The sequence below is a fragment of the Leptonychotes weddellii genome, chromosome 7, assembly GCF_054177405.1.
Source record: "Leptonychotes weddellii isolate Sample4059 chromosome 7, ASM5417740v2, whole genome shotgun sequence".
NCBI classification, from domain to species: domain Eukaryota; kingdom Metazoa; phylum Chordata; class Mammalia; order Carnivora; family Phocidae; genus Leptonychotes; species Leptonychotes weddellii.
In genome coordinates, this window is record NC_138375.1 from 24,623,619 (window position 1) to 24,647,106 (window position 23,488).

A 23,488-nucleotide genomic window follows, 5' to 3' on the forward strand; every position below is an offset into this window, starting at 1 on the left:
TTTCATTTTTTCCTCCCTTCCCCTATGATCCTCTGTCTTGTTTCTCAAATTCCTCATATCAGTGAGATCATATGATACTTGTCTTTCTCTGATTGACTTTTTTCGCTTAGCCTAATACCCTCTAGTTCCATCCACGTCGTTGCAAATGGCAAGATTTCTTTTTTTTATTATTATTATGCCAGTACTATTTTTGGCTATTATCAAAGTTTTGTTTTAAGAAACTGAGTTTGGCAGGAGAGTAAGGTGATAGAATCACTGAGCTACCCAGAGAAATTGTAGAAAATGTGAAGGAGACCTAGTAATATCACTTCTAGGAATTTATTGTATAGAAATTATCAGAGCTATAAACAGAGAACTCAATACTTAGATTTTTTTTTCTCATTATTTATAATAGCAAAAAAAATAGGAATCCATTTACTGTCCAATAGTAAGGGCATTTGTAAATTCATGCATAAATTCATATATTCATTCAATGAAATACTTTTGCCACCAATAAAAGACCTCTTTAAGATATAGGAAAATATGTGTCAGGTAATAGTTATATAATTTATATAAATTTAGCAGAAACTTAAGAGTTCTCAATAATGCTTTTAAGATTTCTTTTCAATAGAAAATAAACTGAAAGAAATACACCAATATGTTAACTGTGTCTTATCTCTGGGTGATGATGCTTTGGTGATGCTGTTTTCTTCGTTATGCTTTTCTACACATTCTTTTCACTTTCACAACGAGCATGTGTTTCTTCCCTTAATGAAAAGTCTTTTTAAAAGAAAGTTTATTTTGGGGCGCTTGGGTGGCTCATTTGGTTGGGCGACTGCCTTCAGCTCAGGTCATGATCCTGGAGTCCCGGGATCGAGTCCCGCCTCGGGCTCCCTGCTCGGCAGGGAGTCTGCTTCTCCCTCTGACCCTCCCCCCTTTCATGCTCTATCTCATTCTCTCTCTCAAATAAATAAATAAAATCTTCAAAAAAAAAAAAAGGAAAGAAAGTTTATTTCATGATCATTTTCAGCTCTGGACTATTGATAAATCCTTTGCATGAATTAGGTCTGAGGACATTTTATTCTTTTAACCTGTCAGGAAGCACGGATTTCCTTTACTTTGTCCCCCTCACCTCTCTTTGACAGTAGAACCATCCAGAATGCGATCATTAGAACATCCTCTTGAGCCAACTGGCTGCCTGGGGACCATCAGGGAAGACAGCGCTGAAGCACCATGTCTCTAGCCTCCTATCTATCAAATGGCCACCACCCTAAGCTGGGAAATCTGCTGTGTCAGCTCCTCGGAGTCAGGTATGGGGCAAAGGCCTGGCATGAAGCTTTGCACTGCTGAGGCCTCATTTCGAAGGCCTCCATCTTGAATAAACATCCTGCTAGCCACACAACCAGATGACAGGCAGGCCTCCCAACCATGAGGTTCCCCTTTTAGAAAGCCCTCATTGTGGGGAGTGGTGCCCGGGTGGCTCAGTCGGTTGAGCATCTGCCATCGGCTTAGGTCATGATCCTGGGGTCCTGGGATTGAGCCCCGCATCGGGCTCCCTGCTCAGCGGGAGTCTGCTTGTCCTTCTCCCTTCCCCCAATCCCTCCCCCCCCCCCCATGCTGTCTCAAATAAATAAATAACATCTTAAAAGAAAGAAGAAAGAAAGTAAGAAAGAAAGAAAGCCCTTGGGTCCTAGATAACTGACCGCTTGAATGACCCAGCTTTTCCTGGCTAGTGCCCTGATTCCACTCTTATATTTTAAATTTGCCAAGGAAGACTGAAACCCTAGGCATCCCACCCTCGATCTCAATAAAGGCCGAACCTAGGCCTCGACGCTCTCTTTGTCTATCTCTGTCTCTCTGTCTCTCCCTGAAATCTCACTGTGGGGCCCTGGACATGCTGTGCATTGTCCAGGATTTGTGAATAATAAACTTTGTCTTTTTAAATTTCCCTGATGATTGCTGTGAGGTGCGTCTTGAGATCATAATAAGAACCACAAGTACCTTCCAGCGTCAACACTGGTTCTGCTTGCCTGGGGGAAGGTCTGTGGAGGCCCCTGCGGTAGTAGGGACCCAGGCGCATGCCCTCGGGGTGTTCTTAGACGGGAGCAGCATGATCTGGAGGCTGAGACCAGCAGGAAAGACCTGTCACTGGTGTCCTCTACCTGGTAATTAACGTGAGCTCAGGCGAGAGGGAAGGAGGGACCACCAGCACCCCAGTTACCCCCATTACTAATTGTGATTCCTTAGGTGTGTTGACTCATTTGGGCCACGCCTCCTCGCAGGGAAGGAGCCGGGTACTAGCATCTGCTGCCTTCTTTAGTTGAGGAAACCTGATATTCAAGGAGCTTTCCCAGCTTGCCTGTCATTACGCAGTTAGCAAGAGGCAGGGCTGAAATTGAAGCCAAGCCTTCAAAGCCCACTTTTCTGTTTCCGTTGTAAGCACCGGGCCTGTGGGAGTTGACAACAATCTCCTCAGGGTCTGATTTCAAGTGGGGGAAATTGGTGGCAGGTGAATGGAGCCAGAAACAAGGAGACACAGCAGCAAGAAGACCGCTGAGCCCACGCTGAGCCCACGCTGGGCTTCTTGGAGGCACGCCAGAGAGCGGCCCATTCCCCCATAGGAGGGTTCACTTTCGTGTTCACAGATACAGACTTCGTTTGCAGCCCATGTGTGCCTTCCTGGTGGGCCATTGAGTAGAGGGGCAGCCATAAGGCCCACCCAGGAGAGCAGGACTTGCCTTTCTCTGGACTTTGGGGGTGGGGGAGTGGGGATCCCGTCACAGGCTGGATACAATGGGCTCCCCAGGGCTCCCGTGAAAGGCACAGAGGCGTCCTGGGGCATCCCCAGCCATTCTTCAAGCAGCCCCTCCCAGACCTTCTCCTTGGGTTTCTAAATGACTTTTCATTCCCTTTCTCTGAAAGGAAGAAAAAGTACCCTTAATTGCACTCTTATCGGTGTCCACCCTCTGGGAGCTCTGTGCATCCTGACCGGATCCCTTGCCAGCGCTGTAGGGCAGCCTTCCGTGAGGCAGAGCCCGCCTGGGACAAGGTAGCAGTCAACATCTGTGCACAGGGCCCTGCAATGACCCATTCACTTCTTACTCGGGGGCTACAAAGTACAAGAGGGGGACATGACGCCACCCCCGCAGATCTCTGATGCCTGGATCCAGAGCGGAAGCTTTGAGACTCTGGAGGCCTGTGCCCTGAGCCCCAGCAGCCCCTTAGTTGGGGCAGGCAGATGGGGGACAGCAACATCAGCGGGATACTGGTGGACCTCATTCTGCCTCAAAGTCCTTACCTTACCTTCCAAACTCCCCCCAACTCTGCTGGCTGCCCGCATGTAAACAACAGTTTATCAGAAGGGCCAACCAAGGCTCAACTCAGAAATGGTTGGATCTGGGGGACTAAGAAGGTTTACTATTTCAAGATAAGGAAGCATGAAACCTGATGCAGCCCTTAAGTAATTGTCATGACTTGAAGGTCTGAATACTTTGCCCAGAGAGGGAGGGAGATGAACTTTCACCTCCGCAGGAAGATGCATGCTCCTTTACATTCTGGAGGCTCACTTTAAGGAAAATCGGCCACTTCAAGGAAAGTCGTGTAAAATCTGTTTTTAAGCTGCAGTTTTTCTGCATCTCCAAAAATTAATATTTTCCATAAACATAAGGAGGTACATCACACACTAATTCTCTCTTAAGGAGGATGATCCTTTTCTCTGAGTTTTTGTGCTTTGCAATTAGTTAGGTGCTGTGATGACTTTCTTTGGTGAACGGATGCTGATAGTAAAAGAATAACCTGCTCTTTCAAAAATACTCTTAGGTGATAAAATAAAAAGTTGACAATCCTGAGTTAGTCCCCCATGTTCGTTTTTAAATTTGTATTATTCTAATACTTGTAAATGGTAGAGTGACTATGTACCTGCCTCCTCCTATAAAAAACCCCGCCCCCTACACACACACACACACACAAAATCAAGAAACAGCAACTCCATCTGTGCTAAAACTAGGCACTATCTGTCATCCCACCTGATCCCAGGTGCCCTATCTGGAGAAAGGCTGCCAAGTCCACAGAATCCAAACAGGAATGCTGGGGGGCACCCAGAGAGATGGTGAACACCAGAATCAGCACAGCCAAGTTTGGCCCCTACAGGAAGTTGAGAGAGGATGCGCTCAGACAACTACATTCGTAGGCAGCAGTCTGCAGATGAGGCAGGCATTTCCACACGGCATCATGAGGCAGGTACCTGTTGGCCTGAGAGAGACGAATTCTAAACTACTCACCCACTCACATAACCTTGGGTCCTAAACTGCACTGTGGCCCAGGGAGAATTTGTGCTGGCTCTGTGTGCCGGACATCACTTGCTGGGTAGCGCACTGTGGTCCCCCAGCATAGTGGCTTACAATGACAACTATTTATCTGCTCAAGGTTCGGGGGTAGCAGATTGTGCTGGGTTCAGCTGACATTCCTTGGGGGTCACCCTCGTGAGGCAGAAGTCATCCTGTTGTTTGTCCAGGGCCGGTCCAAAATGGCCTCCCTTGTGTATCTGCCACCTGGAACTAGAAAAAGAAATTCCACTTACCTCGGACTTTCTCCATAATGATTTGCAAAGCTAGAAGTCAGTAGAGCAATGTCTTCCAAGTTTTAAGAGAAAAGAAAGTGACCTAAAAATAAGGCTATGGAAAAATGGTTTTTTTTTTTTAAGATTTTATTTATTTGCGAGAGAGGGAATGAGAGAGAGCACATGAGAGGGGGGAGGGTCAGAGGGAGAAGCAGACTCCCTGCTGAGCAGGGAGCCTGATGCGGGACTCGATCCTGGGACTCCAGGATCATGACCTGAGCCGAAGGCAGTCGCTTAACCAACTGAGCCACCCAGGCGCCCCTGGAAAAATGTTTTTAAATGTACAAGAAATCAGGGACTATAGCTTCCATATGCTCTGTTTGAGCAAACCACTCAAAGGTGAAGGTTGGCCAACTGTTATGGGCTGAACTGTGTCCCCCTCCACTACCAATTATTCATATGTTTAAGTCCTAAACCCCAGTGTCTCAGAATGTGACTGTATTTGGAGATAGGGTCTTTAAAGAGGTAATTAAGTTAAAATGAGATCACTAGGTGGACCCTAATTCAATATGACTGGTGTCCTTGTAAGAAGAGGAAATTCGGACACAGATGTGCACAGAGAGAAGATCGTGTGAAGACACAGGGGGGAAAGAGCCATCTACAAGACAAGGAGGGAGGCCTCAGAAGGAACTAAGCCTGCAGACACCTCAATCTTGGACTTCCAACCACCAGGACTGTGACAAAATTAATTTCTCTTGTTTAGGACACCCAGTGTGTGGAGCTTTTTTATGGTAGCCCTAGAAAACTAATACACAATAGAAAGTACTAAAATTAATGAGAAAAGAAATGGGATGAGCCATTTCATGATAGGGCTAAGTTAAACACAAATGTGGATAATATGTTACATGGCAGAACATTTGTAAATGCATAAATCTGGCTTCAAGAGACTTGGATTTTAGTTGTGTTCAGGCCTCCAAGTAACTTCTATATTGGGCAAGTTGGTTGGGTTCTCTGGGCCACATTTTGCTCCATGGTAATAAATTACTTTCAAGGTAGGTTCCAGAGAATCCAAGGCATTCAGAGTGAGCGCCTCAGGAACTGCCAAGAGGATAAGGAGGGGAGTCTGTGGGGTCTGAGCTCTTCTCTACTCCACACGCAGGTCATGGGCTTCTCAGTAAGATCTCACTGGAAGGGGTTTTGCTGTGGCTAAAAAAAACCTAAACACCAGTGAACTGGATCATTTCTGAGTTCCCTTCCAAGTCAAAAAGCTATTAGCAGTTTAAGGTTTGTTTCATCCCATTAGCCTTAAGAAAATGTAAGGACATGTTGATAACTTATATGGGCCTCGGCTGAAAGTGAGGGTATAACCACACATGCTTCCAGCCAAGACCCACCGAAGAGTCAGCACACCAAGTCTGTCTCCTTGTTGCTCAGGATGGGCCTGCTGTGGGAAATGGACGCTACTCTGCTGAGAAGGAGATGCGTGCTGCCTGGCTCTGGGGTGGCGTCCGGGGAAGAGTTCAGAGTGACTGCCAGGCCTTGTGGACAGGAATAGACTCCGCTGGAGGCATTTGTGCCAAAGCAAGTCTTGGTCATGGTCACTCTCTTCCCTGTTCCTCAGCTAATGGCTTGCTTCTCACAACTAAGTGGGGCCAGAAATTCTCTTAATGAGTAGACCAACTGCAAACAGCTTCCAAACAGCTGACCTGGAATTTTCCCCAAGACTATCCTTCAAGAGCCTCATGGAAGGTGACTTCCCCTGTTTCACATTTTTAGGGGTGGAAGTGTTTTCTGTTGTCAGAAACTCTGAAGGAGGGGAGTGTTTTCGAGGTGTGCAGTGTGTGGGCTGAAGGAGGGACAGAGAGAGGGCAGAGCAAGAATTACCCGAGGAGAGAATAATTCCCTGAGGAGAGACCGACAGAATGTCTCCTGGAAATTTCAGACCAGTTCATAGACCACCATGAGCTTGCAAACAAACTGTTAACAACAAGGCTTCCAGCTGGTCTGGAACAGGAAAGGGGAAACCCTGCGGCCATTCAGGAAACAGAGACCGAAAAACAAGTGGGACTCAGCAGACGGGGAGACTTTGCGGGGCAGCCCGGAGGAGGCCGCAGGGACCGGTCAGGGCTCCACAAAGGCTGTGGAGGAGGAGGGCGCAGACCAGGCTCTGGAAAGTAGCCAGGACCATCGAGGTCTATTTTACTGGGCTTCTGCTGGCGCCTTGGAGACCCGGGTTGGACAAGAACTAATAGAGCAGCTGGCTGCCTGACTGAGTCCCCACCCACTTGGAGGTGCTTTTCACATGATTTAAGAGCCTCGGTCACCTCTGAAAGGGACAGCCCACAGAACTGCCATAGTTTGGGGTCTGGAAAAGTCCCCTTCAGAGAGAGTCAGAACAGCCCCATGTTGTGACCAGGCCAGAGCTCAGGCTAGCCAGGGAAGCAGCTGTTACCAGGGTGGCGGGGTCAGCAAGCAAGACGCCTAATCAGTGGGTGGGAGAGTGCGCCTGGGTCCCACCCAGAGGCTCCTTCCCATTTCCGGGGCTGCCCGAGACCTAGCAGGACTCGCAGCATCGGTGACTGCAGTGTCTGTCCGCTGGGAAGTAAGAGGAGGACAATCCTAGGGAGTGGTCCAGGCGGCTCCCGCACTCCGTCGTGGATGATCTGGTTCCCACAGACGGCAGACACAGGTTCCGAGTTCAACTCCCCACTGAGTCGGGGACTTCTACTGGTCAGTATTTTCTGGAAACTCGTGCTCTTGCTATGTGCTGGTTTTGGTCACCAGGTTATTCTGCTCCTCCCCTCCCCCACGGAGAACATCATTCAGCTATTCATTTACATATTTATTCATTCAACAGGTACTGAATGCTCACTAGATGTAAAGCAACAGAAACAGCGATGATGGCGTGGTCTGGCATTGTGCTAGCCACTGTAGCGAGAGAGAAGACGTGGCCCCCATCTTCGTGGACTTTGCAGCATGGTGGACGAAAGGTATGCTATTTCTTTTATTTATTTAACACGCACAGAGTCCCTGCTATGTGCAGGCCACTGTTCTAGGCACCTTACACATATTAACACGTTTAACCCTCCTCACAGTCCCACGAGGTAGGGAATATTACTATCCCCCATTTTACAGATGAGGAAACTGAGGCACCCGGACATTAGAGGAACCTGCTCAGGATCGCACAGCTGGGAAGGGCTTAAATCCAGGCGGTCTGGCTCTAGCACCCGTAAACCTTACACCAGGCTCCCTCTTCAGCAGATAAATACAAATCAATAAACTATACAGGAATGACGAGTCTGCTCCATGCTCAGAAAGAACAATGTGCAGGCGGTGGGGGTGGATTTTTCACATAGGTTGGGAGTCAGGGTGGACTTCTCTGAAGAGGTGACAGAAAGGAGGAGTCTGTTCCAAGCAAGGAAAATTGCAAAAGCAAAGAGCCTTGGGTGAGAAAAGTCTTGGTGAATTCACGGGCCTCGGAAGGAAGTGACTGCTATTCAGTTTCGTTAGGTAGCTCTCAAGGTAAGGTAGAAAAAGAAGGACCTGTCTTTACCAAAACAGACATGGTTCTACGCACTGATCTGCTGCTTGATCTACGCAGCACGACCTTAGGCTATTTGTTTTGCCTCACCGTGCCCCGGTTCTTCATCTCCAAATTAAAACAAGAATAAGTGCTTTGAAGATTGAATGAAGTAATACAGTCAAAGTTCTCAGTATGTACATAAGGTGGATATTGTTATTATTTTCACTGTAATTTTTAAATTCTCATTAAATTTGTTCCTTTTCTAGTATTTCCCGTATCAGCTCATATCACCCTAGGCTTCACATTAAAAAAAAAAAAAAAAGCTTCAATTCCTCTTTCTATTTTACCAACTTTTTTTCCTGGCTTTATTGAGATATAATTGATATGTAAAAATTATACATATTTAAGGTGTACAATTTGATGTTTTGATATAAATAGACATTGTGAAAAGATCACCATAGTCAATCTAATTAACATATCCATCAGTCTACATCGTTATCATTGTCTTTCTTCTGTGTGTATGTGTGTGATGAGAATACTTAAGATCTATCCTCTTAGCAAATTTAAGTATACAATACAGTATTTTTAACTAGAGTCACGCTGCTATCTGTTAGTATCTCCAGAACTTATTCATCTTTCATAATTGAAACTTTGTACTCTTTGACCAATATCTCCCCATTTCCTCTCCCCCCAGCCCCTGGCAACCACCATTCTATTCTCTGCTTCTATGAGTTTGACTATTTTAGTTCATTGCAGCATTATTCATAATAGCCAAAATGTGGAAACAACCTGAATGTCCATCAATGGATGAAAGGATAAAGAAAATACAGTGCGTATATATACAATGGAATATTATTCAGTCTTTAAAAAGAAGGAAATCCTGCCATTTTGCAACATGGACAAATATGGGGGATATAACCCAAGTGAAATAAGTCAGACACAGAAAGGTAAATACTGCACGATCTCACTTACATGTGGAATCTAAAATCGTCATCAACTATAATCAGTTGTCAAGTCCTATTGATTCTACTTCCATAGTTTCCATTGTCCTTTCACTCTCAAAGCCAGTTAAGGAGTGGGCAAAGAGAAAGTTCCCTATGGACACTAACTGAAATGGAAAATAAACACCATTCGGAATGATGAAGAAGCTGGTGTTTACCAGAGGGAGAGTGCTGAACATTGCTGAAAGGAATGCTTGGATAAGTCAGGTGATGTGGTCATGTGATAAGCTCTCATCGAAAGATCACGAGTGGTAAGGTTTTGAGTAACTTCAGCTTCACCTACTTAAGGGAACGATTTGCCTGGACTTCTTCTCTCTTCTCCTACCTGTGACCTGGAACATGAATGTGCCTCAGTCTGACTTTGACCATAAAGAAGAAGAAATACTTTAAGGGATGGTGGGAAAATAAAACGGAAGGAACCTGGTTCCCTGAATGACCTCATGAAGCAGGTTGTCCACCAGCCCAGACATACCCGGATAATTACGTACGATAGACATAAACTTCTCTCCGGTTTTCAAGAGTCTCTGTGTTATAGTCGTTCTGCTAAGTAATGCAGGCCTCCCTCTGTCCTGATCCTTCCATTGGCTGAGGCGAAGACAAACCACTTTCTCAGATATAGCGCTGGCAGGTCAGTATGATCCCAGAGTAGAGAGTGTGCACACATTCAGACAGACAGCTTAAAACGGCCTCACAGAGCACCCTCACCCTAGTAAGGAGCCGGAGCGGCGTGGTCAGGCCATGTTCCCCAGAGGAACACAGGAGTAGCTGAGGGGAGCTACGGAGCCTGGCAGTTAAAATCTCTGTGGCTGGCCACCCAAGATCTCATGGGAGTGAGAAGTAGTAGGTAGACTCGGTACAGAGCAACGTATAGGCTAAGCTGAAATGTAGATACAATCCCAGGGGTGAGAGTAGGAAATCTGAAATGACAGAGATTTTCTGCTACCCAAAGGAAGCAGACTTTAAAAAAAAAAAAAAAAAAAAGCAGGACTTTAAAAAAAAAAAAAAGGCCAAGTATAAAAGCAGAAAGAAAGGTGAATTTCCGGCACACCTCTGTTTGACAGCTGAGGTTTGTATGCACTGTAGTAATTCTAAGAGGGCTAGAGTCGTTCCTTGGAAGTGGACGATGTGCCAGATCCTGGGAACGAGCAATTTTGAGTAGTCTTCCCGACACCTCAGTCACGTTTGTATTATTATTTGCCCACTTTATGGATGGGAAAATGGAATCTTAGAGGTATTACGCATTACAACCCAGATCTCCCAGTTAGTCAGTGGTGGAATCAGGATTCCAATCTGAGCCATTTGGTCCGAAGCCCAGACTCTTAATTAATTAGTGTTCAAGGGTAAACACGGCTTCAGGCAATTTGCTTCAGCGGCTCCATTATCTGAAGTTGGATTGCCTATAAAGGATTGCTATTATGTAAACTTTTTTCTTGCCTAATGTGTGTATAGAAAAATACACATAAGCGCATGACTCTATAAATTTTCACAAATTGAACACACCGGTATAACCAGCACCCAGAACAAGAAAAGAACAAGACCAGAACGCAAGAGTCCCAACTGTCACCCTCGAAGTCATCACCCCCACCTGAAGGCTAATCCTGATCCCAGAGCCCCCTATTCTGTGCCCCACAGACTCAGGTCAGTTCTTGTAGACTTTTCCTTTATGGGTCCAGTTCATGAACCAGCGGTTCCCACTTCTCTTTTTAAACATTTTCCATCATAGAGAAGACGCCAAATCTTCACGTGGCTCGCCTTACCTGCTTTCTTCTTTCTTCTTTTAGGTCAATTCAACTTGGCAAATTTTTATTCCACCATACAAGCTGGGCACTTGGTGCTGAGCAGTAGGTTAGAGGAACAAATTAGACAGTCATGTCCCTGCCTCCTAAAATAGCAAAAGAATACAACTGGATACCCGTGTCCTGTTAAACCTCTTGGAAATGCAAGATGATATTTTAGATATTATATGGCTGGTGTTGCTGATGCCTGATAAGACACGACTGGTATCTTTTTTTTTTTTTTAAAGATTTTATTTATTTATTTGAGAGAGAGAGAGAGAGCATGAGAGAGGGGTGGGTCAGAGGGAGAAGCAGACTCCCCACCGAGCAGGGAGCCCGATGTGGGACTCCATCCCGGGACTCCAGGATCATGACCTGAGCTGAAGGCAGTCACTCAACCAACTGAGCCACCCAGGCGCCCCAGGCACGACTGGTATCTTAAGGTGTCTGGGCTGAGTGCTTTTTCAAGGGTCCCCTGGATACCTGGATGATGCTGAATTGGACGTTAGTTTGAAGGCTGGTTTAGGTAACACTTTTGGGGGCATAACTTGCTAGAGGGAGTGGACATTAGTACAATCTTCCAAAATCTTTTACGATGAGCATTTCTTATTTTGATCTATACCATCTCTCTTCACCATTGCTTTGTCATTTTGTATCCTTATATTTGTTTTGTATTGACTCAATTATATGTTGGTTTATTTGTTTTCCCCCACAGCATAAAGATAACATATATCCATCCTTAACTGAAAATATAAAAAAAATTTTTTTGAGAATTTTTTCCCAGATATTTTTGCACCACACTTGCTATCATCAGAATTTTTAAAAAATTTATTATTGAAGTATACTTGACATACAAAGTTTTATTAGTTTCAGGTGCACAATATGGTGATTTGACAATTCTATACATTATGCAGTGCTCACCCCAGTAAGTGTAGTTACTATCTGTCAGTATATGTTATTGCAATAGCATTGACTATATTCTCTACACTGTGCTTTTAATCTCCATGACTTAACTTATTTTATAACTGGAAGTTTGTGCCTCTTAATCACCATCACCTGTTTCTCCCATCCCCCACCCCTCCCTTCTGGGAACCACCAGTTTGTTCTCTGTATTTATGAGTCTGTTTCTGTTTTGTTTTTTAGATTCCACAAACGAGTGGGATCATATGGAATTTGTCTCTGTCTGACTTATTTCAGTTAGCATTATATCCTCTGCATTATTGTTTTTTTGAACCTTGGAAGTCATGGTAATAGAAATGTTTACTTAACTAATTCCTTAAGTAATGGGTGTGCTAGTGTTCTCAGCTCTTCAGTTGCCCATACCAAGCTGTCTTTCAAGGGCTTCTCTCTTAAGGAACCTTTGCATCCCGTGCTATGAAATTGAAAGGGATAGAGTAGAAGTATCTTGAATATGGAGGGGGGTTTGCAGGTAGGTGCTTGGGCTCTTTTGGACTGGTAGCACGGAGAAGTGAAGAGAACTCTTTGATATTAAAGAAAGTAAATGGATGACTTTGCATTAATTAAAAAACAGAACTAAAGGGGGAATACAATAAAAGAGAAAAGGGAGAAGGGAATTGAGGTTAGCACTAGCAGAGAATGGAGCTATTTTCCTAAACTTTGGGCAAGGGGAAGCTGCAGAATTCCTCCGCCCTGTAAGTAAAGTCAATGTTTGCCACTAGGTGGCACTCACACGTTCAGAATAACTGAGGACATCGCAGAACAGAGTAATTGGCCTTCCTGGTGCCTCATCAGCCCGCCTGGCACTAGTGAATTCTAATTTCAAATTCTGCTTTGGATGCATTTCAATATTCGATGCAGTTTATCAGTGCTCATTACTATTGGCCAAAATCATGGCCCCAAACAGTTACTGTTGTTGAAGTCACTGGTGTGTTTTTCCGTCCATGTTAGGAATTCACACTTAGAGAGGGCACCTCTTCTGTTCTCCTTAGGAACTTAGAAATAATTAGAAATCGTGTCCCAGGCAAAAAAGTCTTGTAAATGAAGGAGTAGAACAAGGTCTCGGGTCTGAAACAATTGGCCATTTGGGGTTTTTGCTTTGTATTAGTTTGGATTTCTTCTTTGGTAGGTTTAAACAAAGCTTTCCAACATTTTCTTTTCCAAGCAAGATTAACATTGAACAAACCATGTTAGATCACGATGGTATAAGATGCTACTATATTTTGATAGATGCTTCTTTTGTAGGTTCTCATTCTATTTCATGCATTTAAGACTCTGACTTTGCGGGGCGCCTGGGTGGCTCAGTCGTTAAGCGTCTGCCTTCAGCTCAGGTCATGATCCCAGGCTCCTGGGATCGAGCCCCGCATCGAGCCCCGCATCGAGCCCCGCATCGGGCTCCCTGCTCGGCGGGAAGCCTGCTTCTCCCTATCCCACTCCACCTGCTTGTGTTCCCTCTCTCACTGTCTCTCTCTCTGTCAAATAAATAAAATCTTTAAAAAAAAAAAAAAGACTCTGACTTTGCCCAGCAAGAGGCATAAGGAATTTGAATAGGATCCCTTTATAAAAGGTTTGTTCTGAAGACAAAGAACACTATGCATTTAGTGTTTACATATATGCATACAACTAAAAATAACCAAATACAGTGCCTGCATTGATCTAGATTTCCACAGCCATCTGTTATGTGAGTGGCTTATGTCTGTGTTTCTTACTAAGGCAAGGACATCCAGCAGAGACTCAGAGGGTCAGACGGATCCTTTGAATGAGATGGGGAATCATCTTCAGCCCTGGATCTCTCCTGTCATTTTCTGTAGGATCTGCTGCAGTGCTAGAGAGTGGGTTGCAAAGATCTGAATAGCACACTTATTTGGGGGACTGGGTGTTTTGAGGTTCATTTTGTGGGAGGGAGAAATTTCTCTGAGAACTAGTACGTCATATGATGGGAAAACATGATAAACGGCCATTTTATGTGACTGACCCTGCAGCAAGACCAGTGAACCAAATGTTGGTTATGGGTCTCTCCTAGCCTCAAGACCCGAGGAGCATTGCTCTCAACATGCGCCTCTGATCCTGGCCCCAGGCCATCATCAGACTGTGTTGTCCTAAGTCACTGTGTCTGGTGACTGCAAAAAGTCAGCCATTTTAGCTGCCATGTAAGATAAAGAGGCTTCAGGTTTACAGTATTGACCTTTTCCAAATAAAGAAAGGCTTCCAAACCCTAAAACAATCAGCTGTCCTGAGATTATATATAAGCATGAGTTATTTATGAATATATTGATTACAGACATGTTACAGCTGAGTCCTAAGTGCTACTGAAATCACAATAACATCAACTCTGGGTTATGTTTTACCAGGGCCTGTGTCCAAAGGGGAAACCAATTGTTGGGGAGTAGTAGTGAGTGTAAATCACCATTTCAATGGGAAAGCGTTAGAGAGAGATTGTTAACTCTAGCCTCTTCACCCACCAAGCCCTCATTCTTGACTAGGAACAGTTCATTATGCAGGACAACTGGCCTCACCCTTCACAGTGGTAGAACATCGCCCCGTGTCCCCCACTGCCCACTCTTTATTCTCCATCTGGAGTTTATTTGGTACTTTCCACCCTCTTTCTGTGCTTAGTCTTAAGTCCTGGTTAATGCCAAAAGCAAATCATCTCATTTCGAAATCATCTATGTTCATATTACATAGAGATATGTTGATGCATATATACATAGGATTAGCTTCATGTATGTTACTATTTACACATTTATATTTACCTCACTCACATGTGCATGCATGTGAATAAAATGACATGGCCTTTTTATTTAAAAGTAGGAATATATTATGGACTGAACGTGTGTGTACCCCACCCGCAATCATATATTGATGCCTTAGCCCCTAATAGGATGGTGTTAAGAGGAGGTTAGGTTTCGATGAGGTCATGAGGTGAAGCCCCCATAATGGGATGAGTCCCCTTATAAGAAGAGACACAAGAGCTTCCTGTCTCTACTATGTGAGGACATGGGGAGAAGGCCCTCTTCCATCTGCCAACCAGGAAGAGGGCCTCTATCAAAAACTGAGTTTGCAAACACCTTGATCTTGACTTCCCAGTCTTCAGAACTGTGAGAAATAAATGTCTATTGTTTAAGCCACCCAGTCTATGGTATTTTGTTTTAGTGGCTCAAGGTGACTAAGACATAATATATTAATATATATAAGGAGGACACGGAGTGGAAGACCATACACCTGCATGTCAGCAATAGTTATCAGCCAATTATGAAATAGCTTTCTTTCTTGATTTTCTTTCTTTCTTATCTGTAGTCCCAAGTTTGCTACAATACTTGAATGTTATATTTATAGACAGAAGAAATATTGCAATGGTTTTTGGAAAAATATATTTGACTGTAACACTAACGCAGTATTTTCCAATAAAGAAAGGAAAAGTGCAATTGGTCTTAGAGCCTGACAGCCAGGGTGATTCTTAGGTCTCTGCCCACAGCCTGAGCTGATGTGGCCGATAGTACCCGAGGGTTTTCTCATCTGCAGCAGAAGGGATGACATGTGCCTGACCCTATTCAAGGATGTTGAGGAATCAAATGAGAAGGCTATATGAAAGCTCTTTGTAATTTGGCTGCCTGTGTCCAAGTGTGCTGACTTCAAGTCCGTTTGCATTTTCCATGCATTGGCTGGGCACTTTCGCTCTAGGGCATTCCCAGTGGCAGGGACCAGGCGCCAGCCTTCCTGTGGAACTTCCCAAGTCCCTGGCCCGGGGCTTGTGAACAGTAACAAATCAAGCAGATCTGCTAATGTCAGGACTGGAAGAGTCCCAGATGTCATTCAACAGTCAAGAGTCAAGGTGTGTTTCATAGGATACCCTGACCGTGGAATTCCACAATTTCTCTGTGTTGTCAGAGAAGACATGGGACACCCTGTTCAGATACCGATGAACAACAAACAATTTTTAGTAGGACGATGTCCCAAATATTGCACAGTCATACTGATACTAAAAATTTAGTCATGGTTCATCTGAAACTTAAATTTAACTGGGCATCTTGCATTTTTGTTTTATCTGATAACCCTAATGGGAACTTTTGCCCTCCCCTTCCAGTTCGGTTGGTTGCTTTTTCCTTATTAAACTTGGCTTCTTACCGGTAATTTAGGTTTTACAAATGCATACAGAGCTTTCCAGGGCAGGGACCACTGCAGGTAAGTCCGCACACAATGAGCAATAAGGGGTCATCTCTAAAGCATCCGTGGGGCTGGCACGGTGCCAGGGAAACACAAGTTGGCTGCTGGGCTTCCATCAGCCTTCTCTTAGGACATTGTAAACTGTAAAGAGCTTGAAGGGGGACTGTTAAGGGTCACACATCCTTCATCTGGCCTGGCCATTGTACAAAAGAAACACCTGTAACAGGCCATGAGCTCACCCACCTGCAGACTCGAGCATTGTTTGCCCTCAGCGAAACAGGCTGGGGCAAGGAAGGATTGGGAAACAAGAAAGGGCAGCCCCGTGTGAGGTCAGGGTTGGGCCACCGCCTGGCTTCCCACAAGGACTCTCTTGTCTCTGGATGGTGGGAGAGTTGATGTATGGGACTCCGGGATGGAAAGTCAGCCTTCCCTGTAGGTGAAGCAAACCACCAGCCAGGTGGCTAACTGCGTGACCCAGTGCTCTTTCTTGGCCTCCAGCCAAATGCCCCAGGTCCCCACAGTTGGCCTCACACGCTGGGGAAACGTGAGCATTTGAACTAGCGTTTAGCACTCTCCTAACACATTCATGCGGAGGGATCCCTATATCTGACGCATTCTTTTTTTTTTAAATGGGGAAATATCTTTTTTTTTTTAAGATTTTATTTATTTATTTGATAGAGAGAGCGAGAGAGCACAAGCAGGGGGAACAGTAGAGGGAGAGGGAGAAGCAGGCTCCCCGCCAAGCAGGGAGCCCGATGTGGGGCTCGGTCCCAGGACCCTGGGATCATGACCTGAGATGAAGGCAGACGCTTAACCATCTGAGCCACCCAGGTGCCCCTATCTGATACATTCTTTACTAAGAATCAGCAGCAGAAGGCAGGGCTGAGGATGAAGGAGCCATAGCCGGGGGGGCAGGGGTGTTGGCTGTGTGACTTCAGTCCCATCACTTTGCCTGTAACCTCGGTTCCCTCCTCCATGAAGGAAGAAACAGAACTCCATAGTGACTGGGGCACTTCCAATGTGTTGGTGCCACTAGGTGAGGGGAGCTGGGCAAGTCCTGGGAAGGGAGAGGAGCTCGTCATAGCTTAGAAACGTGAAGTTCAACTCAGGTCTCCAGATTTCCTTCTGAATGGGGCCCAGAGCGGGTCGGCTGAGATCACTGAGGAGTGGCCAGGACACGGGGCTAAAGAAGGGCCCAGCCCTCTGAGACTCACTTCTTTATTGCATTCCTGGTAAGCCCCAGCCCTCACAGATGAAGCCGTGTGTACTGTCCAGGAGAAAGGGATAGTAAACTCAGCAACCCCCTCATGTCTCCTTTCTCCAGGCCGGGCAGTCTTGGGGACCTGAGGATAAAGCCCAGGCGGCCGCTGGTGCCGAGCTGAGCGTCTACTCCACGCTCTGAAGATAGAGGATTGAATGCCCTTTTCCCTCTCCCGGCAGAATGTGAGGAAATAGTCTACCTAGCAGGATGACTCCTCTGGTTTTTAACTGAGCAAAAGTAGATCCTGTGTTACTCTGCCATTTTGCGCTGCCTCATTCTTCATCTTCATTCAACCACCTCAGTTCGAATCATCAGCAGAGAAGTGAGAAGAACGAGGCTGAACATGGCTCAGATCACCATAAAGGATCGTTACCACTTTGGATCTCACCAGCATCTTGTCTTTGCCCTGGGACAGTCAGAACAGATGTCCCCATTGTCTTTATCCCATCTCCGTGTCACAGATGAAGAAAGTGAGGCTCACACAGGCTACGGAACTTGACCTAAAGCACACAGTCAATAAGTGAGGTGGCACCTGGCTTGGAATACAAGTTTTTTCTGCCCTACCAGGCTCCCTCCCAGCAGGTCAGCCCTCGGAAACTAACGGAGGATGCAGAGACAGGCCGACATGATCCAGGCAGAGGCAGACCAAGGCTATCCCTGACTTGGCGCTTCCTCTTTGTCAAGTACAAACTGGCCAAATACCACCCACTGATAATAAACACGTTGCATTTAGGCAACACCTCACAACTGATGGCATTTTTATAAGCATTATCTCATTTGACTCTCACAAATAACTCTAGAAGGTAGGCAGGGTAAACCTGGCTATCCTCATTAGACAGATGAAGCATCTGAGCACAGGCAGGTTGAGTGGCTGGCCCCTGCTCCCAGAGCCCGGGGCCGGGAGAAGTGGGACTCCATCCTAGTGTTTCTCTGCAAGTCTGTTTTCTTTTCTACTGCTCAGAAATGAGGTCTAGGCCAAGAATGCCAAATACCTCGCCCACATACCGCCCTATCTCCTCCCACACCAGGGGCAGGCATCATTAATCAATCACAGGGTTGTGCCCAGATTCGGCTGCGGGCTCCCCCCCAGCACAGTTCTCCGGCAGCCATTATCAGGCACAGCAGACTGGCAGGATGAAGGCTGCTGCTCTCCAGCCTGGTCCAAGCAGTACCCATGGCTGGCTCAGGGCGCAGAGACTGAATGGAGAGTATAAGAATTCATCTGATTTGAAATCTGGTTCAAGACCCAAGAAGACCCTAATAATTTGACTGTTCCCGCATAGTCAGTCTTACCAATTCATTTGTAATCACAACAACACTAATAATGGCTAACTCTTTTGGAGCACTTCCTACTGGCCTGGGCACTGGAGTAAGCACTTTCCATGCATTTTCTTAAACAGCATCCTGTTAGTCCCATTTCAGAGATGAAGGGACTGAGGCTTTGAGAACTTAGATAACTTGCCAGATGCAATCTAATACTGCCAAAGCCCATGTACTCCCTACCTTGCTCTCCTGTCTCCTAGACTAGAGACCAATGGGTTTTCAATTCCTTGTAAGCAGAAGCATTTCTTACTTCCCCCAAACCCTTGAAATCAGCTCCTTGGGTAGGGAAGAGAACAGAGGGGACTGGAGGCTGAAAGTAGAATCATTAAGCAAAGCAAGCTCCACGAGGGGTGACTAATGGGCAGCAGAGGGGGGGGTTGCTGTCTGAGCAGAGCTTGGACATGGGAGCTGGAGCATCCACACGTGGGCACAAAGCCCTTGGCAGTGTAGGACAAGCTGATAGTGGCAGGAGACTGGGGTGAAGGGCTAGCTCTCCCACACTGCCAAGTTCTGGCACATTCTTCAGAGGAGTTCAAGAATCTAAATTTGACTCTGAATGTCCACATTGTTAATAAGGGTGTATTTGTCAAAGTAGGAGGGTAGAACATATTTGCAGGGTGCATACAACAGAGCATATTTGTAGAACATATTTGATTTGTAACTTTTAGCATTTAACATATATGGGGAGTGAACCTCCATTTGCATGTGTTAGAGCTAGGTCTAGTGAAAATGAAGCTTCTCTACTTCTGTTGTTTTTGCTGCTTCTCTGGGCAGGCCACTCATGGGGGCACCTGCTGTCCTGTGGTGGTGGGAGCAGAGACCCAGGCCCTCCGTCACCGGACTCCTGAGTGTCAGAGCAGGTGCCATGCATTCATTTGGTGGTGCCGACTGCAGCGGGCCCAGCAAGGGTTGGAGGTGGCCACGGCCCCCCAGTCACAGCAGGCTCCCCATCTTGTCAGTGGGTGGGGACTCCAGAGCTAGCTCCCTGACTGAGAAGGCAGCCTCCAAATGCAGAAGAAACCACGGTTCCCTGGGTGGCCTGTTTCTGTGATGTCACTTAGGGAATTGTTCCTGAAACCTTAATTTTTTTTTAAAGATTGTTTTATTTATCTGTCAGAGAGAGAACATGAGCAGGGAGAGTGGGAGAGGGAGAAGCAGGATCCCCGCTGAGCAGGGAGCTGATGTGGGGCTCGATCCCAGGACCCCGGGATAATGACCCAAGCCGAAGTCAGACGCTTAGCCAACTGAGCCACCCAGGCATCCCATGAAACCTTGATTTTGAGTCTGCTTCTTTAGCCCTCTCAATAATTCTATAAGTCACGGAAGTCCCTGAAATAAATCCTTTCTGCATAAAACAACTAGATGGGTTCTGTTCTGTGCAACTGACCGATACAGGGCACTTAACAGCCTCCCCTCCATGACCAGGATTCTGGTGTCTCAGGAAAAGCCCCTTTGGCTACATTGCACCTGCTCCCGTTGATAAGGTTTTCTCAGCTTTGGTCTTGTGCCTCATTCCACCTTGTCTGACTCTTCCTTCAAACCAACACCTCTGCTCCCTCTGTCTGTCTGACTTGGACGTTGTGCTCCTGGTGTCATGGGAGCCCAGGGCCACTCCCAACCCCACCCACGCCCCAGCTCAGGCTTCTGGGAGCCCGGACCAGGTCCAGCGGCACCCCGGGGCCTGCCGTCTCAGACCAAAGAGCTGACAAGTGGATGACTCTGTGCAGCCCAGGGGAGCGAGAGTAATGCAACCAGCCTCGGGGACTGCACACAGAGAGAGGGTGGGCTAGACCGCCGTGACCTCGTCCTGTCCTGAGGATGGCACTCACTGGGATCAGAGAGAGCAAAAAGCAAAGTGTCCCTTGGCTTTCCAGTTCTGCTCGTCCAGTTTCTCTGAGAGTCTTGCTGGCACTTGAGTGAAACCAAGCAGTTTCATTTCACTACAAGTCCCTGCAAGAAAGTCTCCACATTCCAGCAGCCTGGTTTCCCCACTTTCACCTCTCCGCATTGCTGTGATCTTATACAGACTTCCTGCAACCTCCTTCGAAGTCCTGCTGTCTCCTCCAGTTTCATCTTCTAGCCCATGAGCTCATGGGTTTGCATGATTTCAGTATGAAGTCATCAGCTCGTCCCCGGCCTCCTGGACGGGCTTTAAAACCTCAGGATTGTTTGGATAAAGTAGAGGTAAGCCCTGCAATTTGCCTTGAAATGAAACCCAGGGTCTGTCCCAGGAGCTCCCACATATGTATATTTGTAGTTACTATACAGCTAAAATCGTTTTCTCCTTTTTAAACACTAACACCTTCCATCTTCCTTTTCCTCCCTGTCAGCATGTGCACCTGCCCTCTCAGAGAAGAAGGCCGGAAGGAGTCCTGGGGGAGCCAAACGGTCAAAGCTCACGATATACTAGAGTCCTCTGTTTTACAAAGCGTCATGTACGTCCACAGTGGGAGGTGAAGCAACACTGGGATTCTGGCGGGAGGAGAACAGAAAATTCCACCCTAAGACAATTGGGTAAAGAACTGAAAACGGTGTGTATGTCAAGGAGCCATTTATAGGGTCAACATGCTGAAACCGAGCCAGAATGTGTAGGCCTGGAATTCTGGAATGTGTATTTTCTGAACATTCCTGATTTCCAAAGTCATAGCCAACAACAAAAATCACATTGTGGCACCAGAGTCTCCATTCTTTCTCGTGGACCCATGGGTTTTCTCTGAGCAGAGAGCATGAAAGATTTGATTTTTTAAAACACTCACACAAGACCGTCATGAAGTTTGAATTATAAATTATTAAATTATAGTTTGAATTAAAAAAAACTATCTGATCAGATGTAGAAATCCACTTAACTCCATCTAGTTCGATTCAAAAAAGTATTATTAACTGAGTCTCTATTATATTCCCAGTGCTGAATGAAGTTGAGGAACTACAAGAGAACTATATGAAATAATTCTTTTTCTCAAAGAGTAAGAGAGGCAAATATTAAATATGTGAGGTAATTAGAGAGCAAAGCAAGGGGCCACAATCTGAGGCACATGGCAGCCATTGAACCTGGTAGGCACTGAATGATAGAAAAAGCAGGAAGGTAAACAGGCAAAAAAATATTAATTAGAGACGAAGTCCTTCAAATGGTCCTTGATGTTTGGGTAGGGCTTGGGAGGTTTCTGGTCTAATGCTAATGTAGGCAACTTTGTTCTGAAAGGAGCAAAATCTAAATATAACTTGTCCCAAGGAGAATTTGGGAAATGATCAAGCAGAAAAGAACGAGAGACTCAGTACCTGTTCTTTGGATAGACTTGGTCTGTTCCAAGGTCTGAAAGCCCCCAAGACCTTAAACCCAGTGGAAAAGCTGGAAGGGAAGCCAGTGTGGGTAATTAGCCACGGCAGAGAGCCGGGTCTCACATCGTAACCACTTTATCTTTGCTTTCTGCCTGTGCCCGGAGGAGATACTGTCAGGAAGAGTATGAGAGTCAAGGATGAAGAAGGAGAAAAAACTAGCAGTGGGAGGTGAACAGTGTGTGAGAAGACTGGGTGATGTAAATCCTAAGATAAACTAACTCCCTCACTACTTTATGTGCATTAAAATGTCCAAAATGGAATGAATTGCCTCTGACATTTTCTTCCAAACCTGATCATCTTTTTATATTGCCCCTTTTATGTCGTGCCACTTTCATGATCCCAGCCATTCAGGATGGAAATTTCTCTCTTCATTGTGCAGGAGAGGAAGAACTTTTCTTCCTCTCTCTTATGTTCAGTAGCTGGGGCCTGTGAATTAAACTAACAAAAGACAGATTAACGGGAGAAAAAGGTTATTTACATATGCGACAAACATACATATGGGAATACTATGATAAATAACCCAAAGGGGTGTTTGGAATTTGGGATTTACCTACCTTAGTAGGGGAAAAGGAGGAGACAGAAAAGGTTCCTATGGAAAGAACACAGGTTTCCTTGGGAAAGACAAATTGATTTTTTAGGAGACAAATGGGAGATAAGAGTTTGTGATAATGTTTGTCTATACAGGTTTGAGTAGTCTTTATAGCTTCTTCAGAGCCAAAACTCCCCCCAGAGGGGGATTTATGGTAGGTTTACCCTTGCTCTCTCCTGGGAGCAGACCCACCCCAAAGAGAGAATTTCAGGCAATTGTCATTTCTTAGAAGTTTCTCTTTTTAATCTAATACAGGAAGCTCTGAGAAGGCTTCTTTCTGCATCTGTTGAGTCTCAAATGTCTTCAGCTTAAAGTCCTCTTTATACCAGCTCTGGGGTTCTGAGTGGGTCCCCACACCTGCCTCTCTGTTTTCAGTCCATGGTCAAATCCTCTGCTAAGACTATGAGCTTCTAAATGATCTTATTAATCATTTATCTCCAGAATCTAGCATGTGGTTTGCCTACTCATTAAATACTTTTGGAATAAGGACCCCTGAGTGGCTCAATAAGGTAGGCATCTGCCTTCAGCTCAGGTCATGATGGCAGGGTCCTGGGATGGAGCCCCGCATTGGACTCCGTGCTCACCAGGGAGCCTGCTTCTCCCTCTGCCTGCCCTCCCCCTGCTTGTGTTCTCTCTCTCCCCACCCCCCGTCAAATCTTAAAAAGAAATAAATATGAATGAGTGAATGAATGAATGAAGTAAAAGAGTATTACTTTCCTAATATTTATCAAAGGGCAATAAGCAAAAGCCATGGCACCTGCTAGAGGATCATGCCCAGAGATATGTCTTTAGCTCTGATCTGTCTTCTTCTTTTTTTTTATAAAGAATTTTATTTACTTATTTGACAGAGAGAAACAAAATGAGAGAAGGAACACAGCAGGGGGAGTGGGAGAGGGAGAAGCAGGCTTCCCGCCGAGCAAGGAACGTGATGTGGGGCTCGATCCCAGGACCCTGGGATCATGACCTGAGCCAAAGGCAGACGCTTAATGACTGAGCCACGCAGGTGTCCCTCTGATCTGTCT

At 45.8% G+C, this 23,488-nt stretch overlaps 1 long non-coding RNA gene across 2 annotated transcripts; it reads left to right on the forward strand.

Moving 5' to 3' along the window:
• The first annotated feature begins 5,958 nt into the window (after nucleotides 1–5,958).
• LOC145722466 (uncharacterized) lies at nucleotides 5,959–22,711 on the forward strand. Of its 2 annotated transcripts, none has more exons than XR_014146770.1 (4): nucleotides 5,959–6,286; nucleotides 7,395–7,527; nucleotides 20,568–20,725; nucleotides 20,872–22,711. It is a non-coding gene; the product is annotated as an uncharacterized LOC145722466 (long non-coding RNA). The 2 variants fall into 2 exon arrangements; XR_014146769.1 differs by lacking the exon at nucleotides 5,959–6,286 and adding an exon at nucleotides 6,305–7,267.
• The last annotated feature ends 777 nt before the right edge of the window (nucleotides 22,712–23,488 follow it).